Source organism: Panthera tigris, chromosome D3 (assembly GCF_018350195.1).
Source record: "Panthera tigris isolate Pti1 chromosome D3, P.tigris_Pti1_mat1.1, whole genome shotgun sequence".
Classification (NCBI taxonomy): domain Eukaryota; kingdom Metazoa; phylum Chordata; class Mammalia; order Carnivora; family Felidae; genus Panthera; species Panthera tigris.
This window is the reverse complement of record NC_056671.1, coordinates 18,312,037-18,333,716: the sequence shown is the minus strand read 5'-3', so window position 1 is coordinate 18,333,716 and position 21,680 is coordinate 18,312,037. Positions and strand designations below refer to the sequence as shown.

Below are 21,680 nucleotides of genomic sequence, written 5' to 3'. Positions count from 1 at the left end.
CGAGCAAGGCCGAAGTGCGCCATGCGCCCTTAGGGGCCCGACCATGCCCATTCCCACAGGGGGAGGAGTCTATGGGCCAAGGGGATGTGCCCACGGGAAGCCTGTGCCCCCACTGACCCCACGCAGGAATCCAGGACCCCGGTTCCAAGGCGTGGAGGGCCTCTTCTCACGGTTCATCTGAGGTCCCTCCTCCCAAGACAAAGCCACCACCAATGCGGGCACCCTCAGGCCCGAGGGGCAGTCAAGGTATGGCCACTTGAGGGGGGTCAGGATGGTTCCAGGTTGCCTGAGAGGCTGGTGTCTAGATGTGTGTGACAATGGCCTTCCAGGCCTGGACGCAGCCCGAGTTGGGAAGAGAAGCCTGGGGGGCTGGTGCTGGGGCCCCATTTACACCCTCATCTGGACCCCAGTGAGTATCACAGGCAGGTCTGGTGGGGGTCTGGGCCCAGGACCGGACACGGCCACCCTCAAACACTCTGTCTCCCAAAGATAGCAAGAAGCTCGTCTATCAGGGGCAACTTCCTGCAGCCAACAAGTGACATTCCAGGCCTGGGACTCTGTCTAACCTCAAGTCCCATCAGGCTCATGGCTTCCCAGTCCTGCCATGGGATCCCCCACCCCCACCCACATGACTGGGGATATCAAGCCAGAGAGCCCTGGAGCCTGCTGGTCAACCCAAACCTGGGTGCACAGCGGATGTGAGTCCAGAGTTGGTCCAGGAGCCCTGTGCCACTGCTGGACGGAACGGACGACTCCACCCGGCCCAGGGCTCAAGCTCATACAATCAGGGTCACAAGGAACCCTGCGACGCTCAGAAATTCCAACAGGCCTGGGTTCAAATCCCAACTCCACCTGAATGTGTGGCATCCAGAAATCTAAAATGAGCCTCTCTGAGTCTCGGTTCTATTGGAAACTGGAGATAAAACCCGCCTCCCAGGGCTGTGGTTGGGATCAAACGTAACCATGGCTTTGATTTCTGTCTGTACCCAAAGCCTACACAGACGTCCTTGGCCAGTCCCGGGGAAGCGTTTGTTGAATGAATGATTTTGAAAGACAGTCGGACAAGTGGGACGGAGGGAAGCCCTAGATCTCTGCCCAGCTCCCAGCTCCGGAACCCCTCCCTCTGCACAGCTGCAGCCCCTTCCTGGGGTGGGGTTCGGGGGGGGAACCCCTGCCCCCACTCAGAGCCCCTCCCCAAGCCACAGGAGGCCCAGACACATGTTCGGAGGGGGCATTATCTGTGCTCAGTTGACTGTAAACGTTTAAGCGGAATTGACTGTGTACTCAGCCACTTTCAAACACAACTAATCTTCATCGGGGCGACGGGAAGTGAAATATGTTATTGTCGGCAGCAGTAAATTACCCGTGCCAGAGCCGGCTCGTGAGGCATTACGGGCCGTGGCCGGCGCACTCCTTCACCCTGCCGCCACCCGCCCGCAATCCATTACCACAAACGGCCCTGGTCACCTCCTCCCCTGCCCCAGGGATGTGGGGCCAGCTGCCGGCCACCCGGGCCCGGCTCCCACCCGCCCCGGGCAGCAGGATGGAAAATGGGCAGTGGGGCTCCCAGATGCCCAGACAGGGAAGACCCACGCCCAGCAGATTCTTGGAAGTTGGCGACCCGAATGGGAGACCTGGGCCCAGACAGGGAAAGGCATGGGGTCCCAAGGCCTCTTGGGCCTCGGTTTCTGCATCTGTGAAACGGGGATTCGTTTCCAGTTGTCCGTGTTTGCGAACCTCTTTAGAGAGTCTGGCTGAACGGAAGATTAACAGCTGGATTCTCACATCTGCTTCCGCATACTCAATCTGCCGCAGCACGTTGTTCTGGTTGACGTAGACGAAGAACACGAAGCCTCGCGCAGACACACAGCTCAGAAAACGGCAGCGTTCCGACCTCTCTCTCAGATCATTATGAGCGTTCTTTCTTTGGTACGGAAACAAAACTCCCCGCGAGGTAGGGTGTAATGTGGTACCTGGAAGCACATCCCTTAACTTGCACACTCTGAGAAAGTAAAACCCATCGGTCTCTTCCGCACTTCGAATGGATCTTTGGCTGATCTTGTGACATTACGTATCAGCCATTGGGAAAATAGCGGTCGGCTTGAGTTACGCAGCCCTGCCAAACGTTGGCATATGTCGCCATACAGTATCAGAGAGAGAGAGAGAGAGAGAGAGAGAGAAGTCACATTCTTTTCAGGGAAGACTTCAAGTAGGAAGCCGTCAAGCCCACGGTGGCAGATACAAGTTCTCCAAAACCCTAATTTTTGCCTGAAAGTCTAATTTTATCCTGAGCAACAAATCGGTTGACAGGCAACTTTATTCGTGTTTGAGAAAATATCTGCCACATACCGTTTGTCCGTTGGTCATCACTCCGCGTGAAAACGGCCTTCCGTGAAGAAAGAGGCCGGTGCCGCTCGAGGCTCCAACAGTCACACAGTGTTTTTCTGGAGCAACCCATGGTAGGGCAGAGGGCTTCCTGGCCATCCTTCCTTTTCCGTCACGAGGCATATTTAAAGGATGCGAATTCAGGGGGCGCCTGGGTGGCTCAGTCGGTTGAGCGTCCGACTTCAGCTCGGGTCATGATCTCGCAGGTTTTGAGTTCGAGCCCCCGCACTGGGCTCCCTGCTGTCAGCGCAGAGCCGGCTTCGGGTCCTCTGTCCCCCTTTTCCTCTCTGCCCCTCCCCCGCTTGCGCTTTCTCAAAGAGAAACATTTAAAAAAATAAGTAAATAAAAGATGTGCACTTGAAGGTTGAGATTTTTGTAAAAAAAAAAAAAAATCAATAAATTTTACTTTTCATTAGGAGCATGCTTAACTGAAAGAGGCTTTTTAACTTTTAACCGAGAGAGTATTTGGGGTAAAGAAAGCAATGAGCTCCATTATGGTTTTATGGTTTGGTGCCCGTGGCCATGACATTGAGGCCAGCAGTGTATCCACCTGTTACTTTTACGGCATCAGTGCAAACACTAACACAGTGAAAGAGGCTCATAATGTCTTAGTATGATTATGAATGTGGTTTTGGTCTCAGGGGTAGCCTGAGAGGGTCTTGGGGACCCCCAGAGGTCTGTGGGGCACACTTTGAGAATCACTGATTCAGGATGATCAGCCCCAGGGCTGCCAAGGGTTCTGGAAGATGCGGCTGAAAAGACCTCCGTGAAATGCCCTACCTCATCAGGTACCAGCATCCTTCGCCCATCCTCTGGGGCCTCCTCCCCATTCTGGGGGCAGGTGTCCCCGGTCCCATGCCCAGCTCCTCCCTCAACCCCAATTCTGAGACTGCTAATGAAAACCTGTTGGCTCCTTCAAAACCCTCTTCAAAGTCAAGGTCTTCCTGATGCCTTCCTGAATACAAGCCCTCGGAGATCATATGTCCCTCCTCTGACTCAGTATCTCCCTCCCAGCCTCACCTTGTTCCCTGCATGCTGCCTCAGACAGACATGGTCAGCCCCTGAAAGACCCAGGTGATGCTTGGGGTGCCTGGGTGGCTCAGTCGGGTAAGCGTCCGACTTTGGCTCAGGTTATGATCTCATGATTTGTGGGTTCGAGCCCCATGTGGGGCTCTGTGCTGACAGCTCAGAGCCGGGAGCCTGCTTCAGATTCTGTGTCTCCCTCTCTCTGACCTTCTCTCTCTCTCTCTCTCAAAAATAAATAAACATTAAAAGACCCAGGTCGATCCAAAGGAATGATCTGGAAAATGGGGCTCAGCCAATGGTTGGGGCTGATTAGTGACACTGGCTAACAGTGGTCAGCAGGCCAGAGGGCTCTGGGAGATCCTGCTATGAATCCCAGAACATTAGGCACACCCCCAGGAGCTGAGCACCAGGCACCAGCACCCTCGGGGCGGCGGGGATGGGCCAGGCCTGGACAAGAGGAAAGAGTTATACGTTCTTCAAGGACCGACCTGGACAAAACTGTGACCTTAATGAATATTACATTTACGGTTCTTCTTGTTGTGTGACCTTTGACAAATCACTTAATCTCTCTGGATTAAGTTTCCTCATCTATCAAATGAAAAGTTTGGGCCAGTTCCTAAAGACTCCTTACAGCTCCCAAATTTTCCAGGTCAATGATATTCATGGGCTAAGAGCCCACGATGTTGATATTTCAGCTTTGAAGGAGAGGAGCATTCACGATTTTTGGGCCACTGACAATCAAACGTAGCATTGTGTTGACATTCAAATGTTGTGTAACATCACCCAGTGCGACTGCCATCAGTTTCTCATGCTAACGTATGAAAAGGCCCATTATGCTGACATCGAACACTCTATAACATCGGGGTCCAGTGCGAGCTTTGTACCGGTCATGCCAACAGCCCTGGGGTCCATAAACTGTCCCTTCGTGGAACTTTCCTCTGCAGGAGCCTGGATCCCCATGGCAGCCCCAGAGAGGGGCTTGGGGAGACTTCATCTGTCCCCATCCCCCAGAGTCTGTCCATTCTCTTACCCGAAGGACTGATGTTGCCTCAGCATAAGGCAAATGCAACTTGAACACAATCCCTGGGACTGCTCTTCTAACTGGGTTCTGCTTCCTCCCCAAATCCGTTGCCATAGCCCCAGTTCTTTTTTTTTTTTTTAAACGTTTATTCATTTTTGAGAGACAGAGTGTGAGCAGGGGAGGGGCAGAGAGAGAGGGAGACACAGAATCCCAAGCAGGCTCCGGGCTCCGAGCTGTCAGCGCAGAGCCCGACGTGGGGCTTGAACCCACAGACCCTGAGATCATGACCTGAGCTGAAGTCGGACGCTTAATCGACTGAGCCACCCAGGCGCCTCACTGTAGCTCCAGTTCTGCACGAGTTCCCTGCTTGCCACTTTCCACCTAGGGCTTTGCCGGCTAGAACCTACTGGTGGAAGGGGGTGGGCATGAAGGAGACATCAAGGCTCGGGGTGGGGGGGGGGGGAGGGGGAAGACCCACAAGGGGCCCTGGGAGGAATGTCCTGGGACTGTGGCCCAGCCCCTTTCTCCCTTTCTCCGCCCCCTTGTCCTGAGCGGTGGAGGCCAGGGCTCTGGGCCGGGCCGGGGACTTTGTCACCACGGTGATACGAGCTCCACCTGCTCAGACTTCTGAGAGACAAAGCCCCCCACTGGCTTTGCCTCCCCTGCCTTTCCGAAAGAAAGAAAGAAAGAAAGAAAGAAAGAAAGAAAGAAAAGAAAGAAGAAAAGAAAAGAAATTCCTGCAAGTTGAACAATCCTTGTGTTGGATTTGGGAGATGTTATTCCGAGTGACAGACAAGGGCAATTATCTGCAATCCGCCAGCAGTTTTAGCCTAATTTCATTACTGCTGTGCAATTCTCCCTGAGCTGCTAGTCTATCAATGTCTCGCAGAACGGATTAGCGGGCACTTTCTTCATCTTCAAATGAATTTTAGCTGTCATGCCCTTGATGAATACAGCGGGGACAGGCGGCTGACCCGGACTGGGGAGTGGCCGGGGGCGGCAGGCAGGCGGCCTCCGGGCCTGGAAGGAGGTGAGGCAGTGGGGGACAGACCAGTGAGGGGAGGCACAGGGAGGGGAAGGCACCCGAATGAGGCATCCAGCCTTCCGGGGACCTTCCGTGCCCAGGATTTAGGGCTGCCCGGGCCCATCTCCTGGGGCTTTGCACACTGTGCCTGCCATCCGGGGACAGCCTCCCAGCTCCCGGGCTGAGAATACAAGAGGGGGCTCTTTCCTCGGTACGCACGGCTGACCCCCCATCCTGCAGCCCTCTGGGTCACCCTGACACAGCACCCAGGCTCCAGAAACCTCAGCTGGAAGTCAGCCTCCCTGAGACACCATGGACCTCACAAGAGCAGAGTCCAGCATGGTCTTGTCACTACTGTGTCCCCAGAGCCGAGCTCATAGGAGATGCTCTGTCAGTTTTCATTGCAGGACAAATGATTCTCAGTTTCTCCGCAGCTTGGGTCGGGGCCTGGCGTGGGCCTGGCACGTGGCAGGAGCCCAGGCGCTATTAGACGAACGCGTGACGTCACGGAGGCTGATTGGAAAGAGGGCGGAGAGAGGGAGGAAGGCAACGGGGGTCCAGAGCTCCTCCTATACGTCGAGCATCTCGCTTTGTGCTTTGACTTGGCTGACGTGGCCTCTCCAACGTCACAGAGGTGAAGTGCCAAGCCCAGGGCACAAGTCAGTTGGGAACTGGTGAACCCAGGCCTGTCCGGCCATCCTCTCCAACTCCCAGGGAGCACTGTTTTGGGAGCACTGGATGTGGCGTGAGATTCTTATGGACAGGGGGAGGCCCCATGGAGAGAGGGGAGGAGCCCTGGGGAGAGGGCACGTGGGACCCTGTGTTAGCCACATGGGGTGAAGACCATGCCGGCTTAGGACTCCCTCGTCTCTACTCCCACCCAGAAGCCTTCTCCACCTCCCCTCCAAAAGCTTTCCAAATTCCCAGGATGGGGGCTATGGTGGGCTCTCCCCTTTTCCACCCATCCCCGCGTTCTTCCCCGTGCCCTGGATAGCTGACCTCCACAGGCTTCCCCCCCCCCGCCTCTGGCTTCCAGGAGGGATCATCCCCTGCGAGGCTGGGAGGGGCGGAAAAAGGGAGGTTGGGGACACTCCTGCCCTGACTCATTGGCGGAGGCTGTGTCCCTTGGAGCCCACGGCTCCCGCCCGGTGGCACTCCTTCTGTGGTTCCCCAACTACCGGGCTATTGTAGCTCCATTTCTGTCCCTTCAGATCTAAGGGTCCCTGCTGTTCCCCGGCCCTGAGGGTCCGCACCTTTCTCCTCAGAACTCCCCTTCCGGAGCTCTCCTCACCTGTGCCCTCCGAGCGGCTCGCTGGGTCCTGCCGGGATGCTCACGGATGCAGGACGAGTGGAGATCTGGTCCATTGTGACAGCGGCCTCCGTTAGCCCCGCACCTGCTCCGGGCCGGGCACAGGGCTGGGCTGCGGGCGTCCACCGGCCCACTGAAAAAACTCTCAACCGCTGGGTCTCAGAGGAGGGCACCGAGGCCCAGAGAGGCCAGGAGACTGTGGGGGGCACCCAGCAGGGAGTGGGGGGTGGGTCCACCTGAGCCCAATCCTGCCCTTCTGACCACACTCAGTTCTGCCCCAGCCAGAACCAGTGGACCTTCTGTGGTTCTTCACGAAGACCAGATGTCCTCGTTCACCCTGGAAAAGGCAGCCACGGCGGGTCCTTTAAGCTCCCTCAGGCCCTCCACAGCGGCCGTCCCACCGGCCCCCTACACCCCCTGGGGAGCCTGCTCTCCTCTCCCCAGGGCTGCAAGATGAGGCTCAGATCTGTCAAAGCCGGGCTTCCCTCCCCATTTTCAAGTTCTGGTCCTTTCTCCAGGCACCTGGGAGACTCTCCCAAGTTTATCGATCGCCAGGGCAGCCTTGAGTCAATATGGTGCACTTTGCTAATTAATCTTTTCCAGATAATTGTGGAAAATTATTGGTTTGCGTGAAGCTGGGATAAGGGGCAGCCTCCGTCCCCGCCGCGGCCCAGAGTGGCTTCCAGCAGAGCTCAGGGTACCAGCCCAGACCCTCTGCCCTGCCTCCCGCGCCTTACTGGCCTTTCTCTACCTTGAATCGGGGGCAATGGGCCCTGCTCCCCCCACCCCCTGCCCAGCCCCCTTCCAGAATCTTCAGCCCAAGACCCCCGGGCCAGCTCTCCCAGAGCTGCCCTGGGATGCAGGGGAAAACACTAGGAGCAGGGCTGGTCCCAGGTGCAAATCCCAGCTCCGGCAGTTACTAGCTGTGCCGCCTTTGGTGGGTTATTGAACTTCTCTGAGTCTCAGCTGAAGAACAAAATAGAGTTTGTCGTCTCCGCATCACCGGGCTGCTTCTAAAGACAAAACAAAAGAAGGCGTTTTAACACTGATTTACCAGGACTTCCGCAACTAATGATACCGACGCCCCCAGCGGGGGCTTTGCCACATTCCAGGTACCGCTCAGAATGTCTGAGGGGGGCTATCATTAGCCCCATTTTACAGAAAGGGAACCTGAGGCCCTAACGTTGCACAGACAGTAAGAGGCCGAGACTGAAATCCTGCCCGGTAGCCGGGATGCCGATCTTCGCCTCCCACGGTGTCACCGAGCTTGGCAGAGTGCCTGGCATACAGCCGTGTCACCGGGAACTAGTCCCCCACACGCCCCTCTCCAAGGCCAGGGAACACTAGCTCTGGGTGGCAAGTCCCCCACCCCGACCCCGTCATCAGGCTGCGGTGGACGCAGGGCCCTCCCCAACGCCCCATGGTCGTTAATCCAAACTGGACACTCCTGGGTAAAGTCCCCCGTCCCTTTAGGGCGTCTCCCTTTCTCCCAAATGTCATTTAACACACCACCTCGCGGGGCTGGAGATACCTGTTCCTAATAAACCTCTAAGACTTTAATGAACTAAATAGCAAATTACTTTTTTATTCAAGAATGAAATTTTATCATATTCATAATTCATATTTTATTTCAGACATCTGCTGCTGATTACATTACATTTAACTAAAATTAGATGATGCTCAGAATGCAATTAAGGATCTGCCAAATTCTTCGGCCCACCAATGCCGGCGGAGCTCAGCGGGGGCCGCTAGGAACCTAATATGTAATTAGGAGCTATTTTCTAGCTGTTTTTAAAGTCTGAAAATTAGCCGCCTTTATTAATCACACAGACAAATATAAAGTGGAACCAACGCTCGCTGAAATTTCTAAAAGGGATTTTTTGTTTAATTATACACCACGGAGCGCTGTGACTCGTTCTGCATGTTGATTTGTTGTGCACTGACATTTTGACAACTGGTTCTCAATTTGTCTGTCGTAGTTAGGCAACAACAAAGCCGACGGTAATACTTTAACTTTCAAAACCTTCAGTGTGCCGGGGAGAGGCAGAATGGCATTTCTCGCCGCGGGCCCCGCCGCACGGGCTCTCGAAGCCACGGGAGCCGAGACACGGGAAGGAGGGCAGGCCAGGGCCAGAAGGGGCTCAGCGGAGGAGGTGGGCCGGGCCGGGAGGTGGTAACAGCACAGGGCCAGGAGTCTGGAGGTGGAGAAGCCAGCCCAACTCTGCAGCTCGGCTCCTCCGGGGAAAGTCTTCTCTCTCCCTGGGCCTCACTCTCCTCCTGGGCACCCAGAGGGGTTTGGCGTTTGAGATCTTTTTTTTTTTTTTTTTTTAATTTTTTAAAAAAATCTTTGTTTATTTTTGAGAGAGAGACAGAGTGCGGGGGCGGGGGGTGAGGAACAGAGAGAGAGGGAGACAGAGAATCTGAAACAGGCTCCGGGCTCCAAGCTATCATCAGCACAGAGCCCGACGCGGGGCTCAAACTCGCGAACCGCGAGATCATGACCTGAGCCGAAGTCGCACGCTTAACGGACTGAGCCACCCAGGCGCCCCCGTTGTGCTAATTTCTGTGCAGCGTCATTGAGGTCTTGCCCCCCTCTGGGAGGGGCACTTCTATTACCTCAGTGGACAGAGGAGGAAGCTGCGCCTCAGTGAGACTAGTCCCAGGCACAGTGGGCGCAGCAGAACTCAAACTCAGATCCAGCTGACTCGAGAATCCGTTGTTTTAACTTCACTGCTGTATTCACCTGCCTGGCTGGGCAGCCCCAGGCAGGGGCGGCTCTCCGGGCCTCGTTTCCCATCTGCGCAGCTTGGATGCGGCGAAGCAGCTTTGCAAGGCCTGGGGTTGCCACCCTAGCCAGCTGCCCTTGCCCGCTTGGTAACCGACCGTCCCACCTGCAGCACTGCTGGGGGCCGGGGAGGGGGGACGCAGAGGGGGTCATGGCACGGAGCGGGGTGGAACTCCTGGCTGGGTCCCCGGCCCCCATGCAACCCCTGAGCTCGTTCCATGTCCCCTGGGCCAACACCCACCCACGAGCCCCAGGGACAGGGTGGCTGCCTAGGGGCCCATTCGACAACAATGACAACAATGACAACAATGACAACAATGACTGATCAGAACAGCAGACAGCTTTTTCCTGGGTGCCAGCGCGGTGTCACGTTACTGCCTGCACTCTGCCACAAATCCTACGAGGCGGAGTCACGGGTGAGCTGGGAGGCTCACATTCTGGGTTCAAACCACTCTCGCCACCTCCCGGCTGGGGTGGCCGGCCTTGGCCGGGCCACCTTGCCTCTCTGCACCATTAAAGTGAAGATCCTGAGGGCATCCGGCTGTCTGGATTCTGGTGAGGACCGAACCAGGTAATGGGTACTCAGTCCAAAGAAGCCTCAGCCAATGGAATTTACCTGCTACTACCCCATTTAACAGATGGGGTCACTGAGGATCGGTGGGGCAAAGTACTTGCCCTAAAGTACATATCGCTGAGCTGAGAACTGCACCCACGTGGTCTGATTCTGAATGCTCTCACCCCAGCCCCCGGATGCCTCCCCAGTGCCCACTGGGGAAGGCAGGAGAGGGGCCTAAAGACCCACCAAACTGGGCAGCCCCGTTCGGCCACTGTGGCTACTTCCAGGGGCCCCCCAGTCTCTCACTTCCCTCCTGCCCCCTGGACGGGGTACCCAGCAGTTTTTGGCGGGAGTCGAGGCATGGTGGAGCCCACCATGGGGGTCTCCTGCCCGCGCTGCCCCCAGGCCGGGGAACCAGCCCCCACCACCTGCCAAAACCCATTTTCAGGAGCCAGCCCTTCATCCCCCTCCTGCCCCCAGAATCACCTGATAAAAATGCCAACGGAGAAAAGGAGGTTTTTTTGGGTGACAATGAAACTGTCAATAAAATCTCAAACGCGGGGATAGGCAATGACTATTTCACTTACTCTGACAGTTGAGATTTTGCTGGGGAAGGAAAGTGACAGGCATCTGCTGACATCAACACCACTTCTTTCAGAGAACAACCCACGGGAAAGGCGGCCCTGGAGACCTGTGTGGCCCAGATGCCGGCTGGGCTGGGGCTGCTGCGTTGTCAGAGGAGTGGGGGTCAGCACGGAGGAGAGGCTGGACGCCTCGACTCCATCGGCTCATTGTTCGTCCCGTGACCTCCCGCTCTGAGTGCTGACACGCACCGGGCTCTGGGCGAGGGCTGGGAGCTGAAGACGTGAACCGGGAAAATGCCTGCCCTTCAGAGTGTTAGGCGTTCTGTTGTGTCCCTCACCAAAAGACGCGGCGAGGCCCTGACCCCCGGTACCTGTGAATGTGACCTTATTTGGTCACAGCAGATGTCATCGAGGTAAGATCAGGTCATCAGCGTGGGCCCTGATCCCGTGTGACTGGTGTCCTTATGAGAAGGGGAAATGTCACGTGAGACGGAGACACGGGGAGAAGCCGCTGTGTGGCCACAGACGCAGAGAGTGGAGGGATGTAGCTGTGAGCCGGGGGATGCCCAGGACTGCCGGCCACTTCCAGAGCCGGAAGAGGCAAGGAAGGATTCCACTCAGAGTCGTGGAAGGAGCGTGGCCCTGCTGACACCCTGCTTTCAGACTTCCAGCCTCCGGAACCGTGCAAGAAAGTATTTGTATTGTTTCCAGCCTCCCAGTCTGTGGCACTTTGTCATGGCAGCCCTAGGGCACTAATAGAAAAGGCATAAAAGACACCCAGGCCAACTAGGGAGTCAGCAGAGGCAGGAGACTGGTAAAAAAAGGAGTGTATCTGCTCCCTGAACAGAGGAGACAAATTGGACCCCCAAATCAGAAGGTCCCTCCAGGCACCCTGCTTATCTTCCCATCGGTCACCACCTCTCCATCCGTCCCTAATGCCACTGCTACCTTCTAGACACTGCCGTCCCTCACTTCCCACTGCCCTTCTCCATGCATTCATGATGCCACAGCTGGGGGACTTCCCAAAGCACAGCTGTGACTTGCCCTCGGGTGCCTACTTCCCACCCTGGCTCCCCAGGGCTCTCAGGATAACCTTGCCTCATGTTGGCTCCGGGCACCATCTGAACACCAAACCACCTGGGGCTTCTCTGCACATGGTCCAGCACTGCTCACCTCAGTGCCTTTGCTGCCTAGAACGCCCTCCTTCACCTCCCAACTCAGCCAAAATTCTGCCCAGGCATCTCCTCCTCCAGGAAGCCTCCCCTGATCCCATCCCCACACACCAGCTGGGATGTGTCCCACCCCTTCCTGGGTTCCCAGGGTAACTCAGAACCTGTTGATCTTTACGGTCATTGTCAGTTTGCTTATCTGGCTCTTCCCTGTGAGCCCTGGAGGGCAAGGATGGGTCTTGTTCACCCCGGGACCCCAGTGCCAGGTGGTACGTCCCCTGGGTTCCGTGACCAAGAAGCATGCTCTGGGAAGCAATGTTGGCCCAGCCATTTAGACCCGGGCCAGACAGTCGCTTGCTTGTGAGATCCTGTGAGATTGCCCAGGGTAGAGGGAGAGAAAGTGGCTTTGGGGTCAAAGGGTCTGGGCTCCAGTCCCACTTACCAGCTGGCTGGCCTCGGGCACATCACCTCATCTCGCTGAGCCTCAGCATCTTTATCTGTGAAATGGGAACAGTAAGACCTATTAACTTGGGGTCTGATTACAGCGATTATTAATGGTTCCTGTCATTATAATAACGATTAATTCATTGTAATTGTAAGATACCATATGGGCTTCCATTTCCCAAATCCATGGGTTCCTCAAGGCCAACCTCCCCGACCAACTCCTCAGAAAAATGAACCATACATGTGCCCCTGTGAGAGGGTCCGCAGTTTCTATTTGTCATTTAATTCTTATAACTCTTTACATCTTAATACGTTACCCTTCCGACTGGATGACCTCTCTGTTACCAGTGAGGATCGGCCCTTGAAGGGCTCAACAGTGGCTGCGTAGTCAATTTGAAGCCCTTACTGCCCACTCTGGACCTAATACAAATCCGAAACAATCTGGGCACCTGAGCTGAGGAGGAAACTGCAGGGTAGAGACTGCAAACGGGATTTGGAGTCGGGCAGACCTGTTTCCACCTGGTTCCTCCTGTAACAAGGCCGTGAGTCTGAGGACCAGCCGTTTCCCCTCTCTGAGCCTCAGTCTTCCCTTCTGCTAGATGAGCAGGTGTCTAACCTCAGTCTTGGGTTCCATCCAGCTCCCTTCCTTCCCGGTTGGGTGAGGTTGGGCATGCCCCACCACAACTCGGCCTCGGTTTCTGTTGTGGAGAATGGGGACATCGCCCGCCGCAGAGAACCGTGCTGAGCGCTTGTGCATGTCAAGCCCGCCATGGGGAACGTGTATAGGGACCGATGGCTGTTACTTTATTGCACCACGTTTGACGAATGGCCAGACCTGCACCGCCCCACGGCCAGGGGCCCCCAAAGCCTGGTAAATGGAGCGAGGAAGGGGGCACAGACCGGTGCTGGGGGCGTTTCCTGTGCCGAGGGCGTTTCCTGTGCTGGGGGCCTTCCAGCCCAGCCCTTCAAAGGACTTTAGAAATGCTCTTTGTCTCCCCGGTGCCCTAGCTGCTGAGAGAGGGAGGGTTTGTGGAGGCCCCTCTTTCCCTTTGAGTGAAGAAAAGATAAGAAAGGAAGTGCCCCACCCCTTTCCAACCAAGACCCCAACCCCCACCCGTTCCCAAACCCAGCAAACCCCTTTGGAGGGCTGGGGCAGCCAAGTCCCCTAAGCCGAGCGGGGTAGCCTTCCCTACTGCAGGCGAGAGGGGCTGCTTTCTACTTTCCTCCTCCTCCTCATTCATTCATTCATTTGTTCGTTCACTCATTCATTCAGAAAACCTCAAGTTCTTAAGTGCCAGGTAGTGTGTTCGACTCAGGGGGGACAGCAGTGAGAGAGACAGCCGTGACACCTGCCCTCAGGGGGCTGGCAATTTACTGGGGTGACAGGTGATGTAACAACAGATGACTGCAGGGTTTGGAAATATGTCAAAGGGAGAGATGGGAAGGGGCGGGGGTGTTCCAGGAAGAGGAAACGGCAGATTTCTGCCATCATCATTGTCACTGTCATCATCATCCTCATGGTCACCGTCCCTGCTGTCATCTGCCCGGCCCTCCCTATGGGACTCAAGTAGCCCCATGAATCTATTTCCTGTCTCCTGTACTGGAATGTGAGCTTCTCGACGGTAGGCACGGGGTCTGGTTGGCCCCCTCCTCGGTGACTCAGACCAATGCCTGGCACAGAGTTGTTACGCAGTCACATTTGTTGAGCAAATACAGAGTGAATACGCAGGCACCGCGCCCAGTGCCCTACACCTGTTACCTGACTTAATCCCCACGTATCACCTTATGGGCTGATGGTCTGACAAGAGGCTGAGGCTCAGAGAGGTGAAGGGGCTTGCCCAAGGCCACACAGCCAGCAAGTGACAGAGCTGGGATTTGGACCCAGTTCTATCTGGGCTCTTTCCCTCTACTGCTCAGGCCTGGAGTGGAGGGGTCTGGGGAGGGGGCGGGGCTGTGCAACAGACAGCAGGGCCCCTGGCACCCCCCAAAGGAAGCAGGTCTGAGAGGGACGGTACTGTGGGCTCCATAAATAACCCGGGTCCCTGGGCCCCGCCGGAGGTTTAGCGGGCCCGAGAGTGTGTGTGTAATACAAACAGCTCTAATCCCCTGTCAGTTAAACTGGATATCAGAGGAGACAAGCTTCCGAGCGGGGAGGCCTAATTGAATGGAATTGAAAAGGCGGAATGGGCAGCCGGGCCACGGAGGCGGGATGCGGGGCGAGCAGGCACGCAGGGCGGCAGCTGGCTGGGCCTCCCCTGCTCTGGTCTGGGCGGTGCTCCAGCCCCCCGCCGCAGGGAGAGGGGCTTGGGGGTGGTGGGGGGCATCACCATAGTGGGGGGGGCACCCCAGCCAGGGCACTCCGCCCCCGCCGGCCTCCTCTTTATCTGCTGGCTCTGCCATTTTCTCTCCATTGCTGACCCTTTTTCTGTTCCCTCTGTTATCTCGAATAATGTCACTGCCTCTTTAGAATCTATTCATCAGAGCAGAAAGAAGCCAATGCTGACTCTGATAAAAAAAAAAAAAAAAATACCATCTGTGCCTCCCGGGGAAGAGCTCTCAACCCAACCTCTGGCGCCCCTGCCCGCCCCCGCCACCCACCCGCCTGCCATTTCCTGGGGGTGCCGAGGGGTAATCAGATTCCGCCGGAGGCCGGGTGTCCTCCCACAGGTGGTGCTCCCACTCCCAGCTCACTCTCCAAAGCTAGGGGGAGACGGTCTCTGAAAGAGGTCTCTACCCGGGCAGTTTTCCATCCACACAAGAGTTTGATTTGGCCATGTGAATTTTTTTTTTTTTTAGATTGGTTTCTCTTTATTCGCTGACGATATGTATTTTATCCAAAAATCCAGATTCTGAGTTCTCTTTAAAAACTAGAGAGGAAGGTTGGAGGACAGTGGGTCCACCACCCACAGAGCAACAGATGATCGGAGCTTGGAGTCAAGGCGTGACGTCCTCCCTGCAGCCTGATCCTATGGCATCACCAGTCTGGTCTCTGACGGCTTGCCAGTATGGGGGCTCTGAGCGCAGAGGTTCCCCGATGTGGTGCCGAGGGGCAGGCGGAAAACCTCAGGGCACGTTTCAGGGGACTGGAAACATCTTCAGGGCGACAGCAGACCGAGGCCCAGAGAGAGCAAGCCACTTATCTAAGTCACACAGCATTTCAGAAATCTCCCAACTCGCGGACCACGTGTTCCTCAACCACGTGAGGCAGATGGGGAGAGAGGGGGTCCTGACTCTGGCCCACCGTGCCTCCCTTCCCTGCTCCCTGTCAAAGCCACGAAGACTCCCGTATCTGTGCCCGCGCTGTTGGGCCTCCGGGGAGTAGGCTCTGGGCGCCAGCAGGAGCTCTAGCATGGCCTAGGACGAGCCGGGACATGTCAGCGGCCCCGGCCATTGGAATGTCCCATCTCAGCCCGGCACCCTCAGACGGTCACGAGGCCTGGGTTCGGGTCCCGACTCTGCCACAAACGCACTGCGTCACCACGGGTCTCTGTTTCCGCAGCTACAGAGTGGGGGTCCTTGCAGCTCTATCAGGGAACGTTAGTATCAGGGCTCCTATGTTGCTAACGGAGGTCAGGTGCTCGGTCCGAGGAGAGTCTCTTTTTCCAGGGTCACATCCCCAACTCCCAGACCCGTGACCATCAACCGGTCTAGAGGCCACAGTGTGCGAGACACCTTAGCCAAAACCTGCCTCCTCGCCCTGAGTCCCGCCCGTCTTCTCCCTCCGGAAACAGGATGAGTCAGTAAAACCTAGCCTCACCTGGGGAGGAAAGTGGAGGCGGCCCGGGGCTGTGCAGCCGGACGCTGCTGGGGTCCCATCCCAGCTTGGCTGCCTCCGGGTGGGGTCACGTCACTTCTCTGAGCCTCAGTTTCCCCATCGCAGATAATAACGACGGCTCCCACTGACTGCACGCACCAGGCTCCGGGCTCCGTGTGATGTGCGTTGTTGCCTGGTATTTCCACTTGGCACGCAAGGAACCTGAGGCTCAGAGAGGGCGTGTGGCCAGCCCGAGTGGCTAGAGGTGATCGGCCACGATCAAGTCCAGACCTGCCTGACCCCAGAGCCATAAAATAGTGATCACTGAGAAGAGGAGAGCCGTACTCTTCTTCTTCTCAGTAGAAGAGTAAAAGGGGCATGAGGGCAAAGCTCCAGGCACAGGAGGGCACTATTATTTCTATGGATAGGGAAACTGAGGCCCAGAGAGGGTGAGATACCTGCCTAAGCTCCCACAGCAAGCCGCCTTGGTTTTCTCCTCATAGTTGGGGTGTCAGAGGAAGGGCACTGTATTTGGAATCCAGAGGGCCCATCAAGGCATACCTTCCGCCTCTGCTGACTTCATGGCTCACAGCAGGGACCCCCCTCACCCTGGGCCTCAGTCTCCTGTAAAACGGGGCCCCCACGCTTTCCTCAGAGGCTTTGCGGTATAGGTGGAGGGCAGCGGGGTGAAGGCACACAGAGCCACAGGCCGGCATGTCCGGGAGGGCAGGGGCAGCCCTACCAGTCACTGTCTTCCCAGAGCTTCGCCCAGCTCCTGGCACTTACTAGGTGCACATTTAGTATTTGCTGAATGAATAGCATCCAGGGCCCAGGGCCAGCGCCTGCCTGCAACCTTGGGCAGTCGTGGGGAGGAGGGCAGCTCCTTTGTCTCCAGGCAGGGAGGATGCCCGGGAGGCCCGAGGGGTCAGGTTCATCCCAGGTGCCCCCATCAGCATTCAGGTGATTCCTTCGCCTCAGCGAGTACATTATGCAAATGCCTCGAAATGGATGTTTTCCTTATCAGATTTAAAACACTGTATGAGAACAGACTCAGTTAATCTCCTGAGCCGGGGAGGGGGTTTGGCAGAGCAGCCTGTGATAGAGGCCCGATTCCCGTCTCTTCCCCTGTGTGTGTGGTTAGGCAGCTCCCCTCTCTGGTAGCCCACGAGGGTGGTGAGAATTGCGGCATTTGGCCCCCCCCCCCCATCTCTCCCTGTTGCCGGGAGGGGGTTGAGGGGCAGCCCAGGAGGACAGGAAGGGCCTTTCTCTGTCCCTCGGGCTGTGGCCCCCCCTCCCCGGTTTAAAGGAAGAAGCACACCCCCGAGGGCCTCCCACGGGGCCATTTCCCTGCAGCCGCATTTGTCGGCTTTACAGTGGGGAAAGAGAGTAAGACTGAACGGCTCGGGTTTGATTTACTAGCTTGAGCCAGCGTACTCGGGGCCCAGCGCCCCTGGCCCTCAGTCTGCTGTGCAGGATGGCCTCTGAGCCCCCACTGGCAGGTGCAGACCTCTCTCCCTTCAGTGAACAAAGACAGGCGGGGGCCGACCGTGCGGGGAGGGAGGTGGTGTCCAGCCTGATGGATGGCGTTCAAGGCTGGCCCTCTTTGGTCCGAGGCCTTAGGCGAGTCACTGGACTTCTCTCTGGGGGAGTGTGTGTCTGCTTCTCTGCGAAACGGGAGAATTTCCCCAGGCCCGCAATCCAAGCGGCTCTAAACCCCAGAAGCTCGAATTCATCTGGAAGCACAGCCAACATGGGCGATCTTTACCCTCTCCACACCTTCACCTCCGGATTCTCCATCCACAGAACACAGGGTGTCTGTCCCTAAAAACCGCAAATTCGTCACATTTGGCCCCCCGGGGCTCAGATAAGGGCCTGTGGTCCTCCTTCACCTGTGGGAATCAGTGATTGAGACGCCTGAGGGGTTTAGCATACAGCCTGGCATTTTGCATTTGAGGAAACTGAGGCCCCGAGGGAAGTAAGTCCCTGCCCCAGGCTGCGAAGTGGGCAGGTGAGACGGATCTCTGGACCCCAGGTAACGGTGCTCTTCCTGTGATGCCCCAGCGGGGAGGAGAAAACCAAAAGGTGGCCCACCCTGTGACCCTGGGCAGGTCTGTCGCCCTCTCTGGGTCTCAGTTTCCCATCAAGAGCAAGTGAGACACCGGACTGTGTGATTTCCGAGGGTCCCCCTGACCCTGACACTTTTGGATTCTAATTACAAACACCTGGCTGGCGACGGAGACTAGCGCCTCTGCTTCAGAGAAGCCTTTTGAGAAGACACAGGTGTGGTTCTTGTTCAACCCAGGGCCCAGTTTTCAGGGGACGGTGGCTCTCCTGAGACGGGAGAACCCGTAGTGCTCTTCGGCAACACGGTCACTTTGCCGGTTGGCTGTGTTGGCCGGACCACAGGCGGTCCAAGCTGTGGGCAGCAAGGACGGCCGAGGGGGCAGCGGGGGTGAGCTGAGCCGGTGCCTCCAGGGCAGAAGAGTGACATCTCCGTTCTGACAACTAGGCAGGGAATGGACAGGGGGCTTTGGGAAGTCCCTGGTCATCTCCTGGAGAACAGTGCACAAGAAGGGCTCTGAACTCACAAACATCTGGCTTCAAATCCCGCTCTGTCGCTTGCTTGCTGTGTGGCCCAGGGCAAGTCACTTCCCTTCCCTGGGCCTCCGTTTACTCATCAACAGAATGGGGACAAGGGCGATACCTACCTCACTGACCCGAGTGGGTTCACAGGGATAAGGCAAACAGCACCAGGCACCACGCTGGGCGTATAGCAGGTGCTCAGGAAGGCCGGCTGTTAGCAATTCAGGAGCTGACCGGGAGCGGCCACCGGGAGGGGCTGGACTCTGATGGACAATGGGACGTTCTGCAGGATAGCCGGCCAGGCCTCTTGAGTAAACCGTGTTATGGAGAAAAAAAAAAAAAAAGGGGGGGGGTTGAGAATTTAGGGCCATAACAGCCAGATGTGTGGTCCCGGACAGGATCCTGGACATTTGGGGGACAATTAGGAGGAAATGTGACTGTGGCCTGGGAATTAGGGTACAAACATATTGTAGGCATGTTGCTTTACCCCTCTGGGCCTCCGTTTCCTCATCTAAGACAGTGACTGGGCCTGGCACACAGTAGGGCGCTAAGAGACAGCCAAGGGGCTGGACCCGACCAGCTGAAAGCCAGCAAAGGCTGGGGAAGGAGGTGCCTGCTTGATGCTGTACCCCAAGCTAGGCGCCTTACCAAAAGCTCTTGCCAGGGAGCTGAAAGAAAAACGGAGCCCTGGAGAGGCAAAGGGGCTGGCCCAAGCACCCTGGAATGGCCCGCGGGGGCCCGACCGTGTGCCGACCCACAGCCAGCTCCCCTAACTCGACAGGCTTCTAGCCGTCCGCCAGGAGAAAATCCTCCCCAACAGAGAGCACAGGCGCAGACCACAGCAGCTACTCTGTCTGCCGTGAGTCACAATATTTGCTGCCTGTCTCCCAACGTGAGACCTCTGCCAGACCCAGGGAATTGTGAACTTCAGGCCGTATGGGTGGGTGTTAACTCCACGGTAGGCTGCAGAGGCTGGGAGCGGCTCCAAATGCTGACTTGAGAAGCTGCTGGCAAAGAGGGAGCTGGTGTTTAGGTGACCACCTCTCCCGGGAGGGGGCCGGCAGGGAGGCTGGAAAGCCAGCGGGCGTGGGCCGGGTTTCTCCAGCAGCGACCCCCGGGGTCTCAATCCAGGTGGTTTGGACACACTGGGCTGGGCCCTTCTACCGGACTCTGGGCACCATTCTGAAATGTCTGGGCTCTCTCTGAAAGACACTCCATTTTTTGGCACAGGACAGTGGTAACAACGGGAATTCACAAGCACCTACTATGTGCCAGGCACGGTACCAAGGAAGTGACGTGCACTTTCTCACTCGGTCTTCGTGAGACTTATCACGTGGGTATTACTATTATTTCCCCCTTCCAGATGCGGAGACTGTGGCCTCCAGAGGTGGCCTGGCTTGCCTGAGGCCACGCAGCCGATGGGCGGTAGAGGAGAACAGAAACCCAGGCAGAGCTGAGCTGTCCAGCACCAACACGGTGTGCTTAATCGACCTTTGAGGTCACTAGTTCAGTGTCCTCAGCCTTGGCCCCGCATTAGAAGAATCACCTGGGGGCTTTTGCAAAACACCCAAGACTGTGGAGATTAGTTAAATCAGAACACTGGGGAGGAGGTGGGCATGCCAGGGTGGGGGTGGGGTGGAGAGGCTGAGGTGCAGCTGGGAGCGAGATCTACTTCTGCAGGTGAGGACGAGGGTGATGGGGTGATGCTCCCTGCGAGTGCAAACTGTCTACACACGTAATAGAAAAGGCCAGTGGCCAGGAATGGGTGCCACTAGGCCCTTAGGGTGGCTTATGGTGGTGGCTGGGGTGAGGCTGTGCTGGCCAAGGCATGCAGGTGGCTGCTTCACGGAGTCATGAGCAACAGGCTGCCTTCTGCTCCAGGAGTGACACATTGTCCCCAGGGAGGGAGGAGGAGGGAGGGTCTCAAGGAAGCAGGTAGGTTCTGGGGGCCTCAGCTTCTGGACACCCACCATGGGCATCTCTGGGCGCCCCGGGGAGCTCCCAGGCTGGCCTCCTGCAGTGTGGAAATGCTGACAACAGTATCCCTGAGAAAGCACCTTTCAGCCCCGGCTGCTTATTCAAATCGTGTGGGGAACTTTTGAAAACACGTAGGCCCTGGCTCTGCTCTGACCAAGTACATCAGAACCCAGAGGAAATAATGAGCCCAAGCATGGAAAGCAGCAAGAATTGCAACGAACCTGGGTCCACACAGTAGCACGCAGGGGCTGAAGGCAGGCGCTACAGGCAGGTCGTCTGAGTGGGAAGCCTGCCTCTGATGCGTGCGGACTAGCTGTGTGGCCTTGGCTGAGTTACTCAACCTCTCTGAGCTTCAGTTTCCCGATCTGTCAGATGGGGCTGAGACCAGCAGTTATTCTCCAAGACTGGGGAAGATTAAAAGAGGTGATGTCCATAGTGTTTAGAACAGGGCCTGGCACCTGGTCAGTGCTCAGGATTAGTATTACTGACTTATGCATTATTTGTGTTTTGAAGAGACACCGGTAACCCCGATCAGTGATGCCGAGGCAGGCATCCTTCATATTGCCCTCACATCCCTGGCAGTGACCCCTGGCACAGCCCGAGAGGCCTGGCATGGTGGGGGGGAGGGGAAGGGCAGAGCTCAGACCTGCTCTACGGGCCAGCTCCCACTCACCCTCCCCGTGAACACCCTGGGAAAGGCACCCGCTGCCCCCTAGTGGCCAAGGGCAGAAGCGCAGGGCCATTTTGCCCAAGTCGCGAAATCCCTGCCCAGCCCCCACCTTCCGCGTGCTCCCTGCAGGTCCCCGGCTGCTGGAGCTATACTTGGCAATGTGCTAGCTACAAGAGCTTTTTGATGGATTCTGCCATTTCAGAAGGATATCTGACTGGTAATATAAAGTTCAAATAGGGCCAGGCAGGTGCCAGGCACTAGGCTACAAACCCCTCGCGTCTTTTTTCCCCACCCAGTGAACTTTAGAAAAAAGGAAGATTCCAGGATTTACAGGTTGGTTTTTGTTTCCAGGGCTAACAAAAATCTGTGAATTTGTGACTGCTCATGACTCCA

General features: G+C 56.7%; 1 long non-coding RNA gene across 1 annotated transcript; it reads right to left on the bottom strand.

Annotated features, from left to right (window-relative positions):
- Nucleotides 1-7,599: 7,599 nt before the first annotated feature.
- On the bottom strand, nt 7,600-12,359 carry LOC122232489. Its single transcript, XR_006209816.1, has 3 exons — nt 12,302-12,359; nt 11,062-11,442; nt 7,600-7,778 (listed from the first exon to the last, which is right to left on the bottom strand). It is a non-coding gene; the product is annotated as an uncharacterized LOC122232489 (long non-coding RNA).
- Between the last annotated feature and the right edge of the window lie 9,321 nt (nt 12,360-21,680).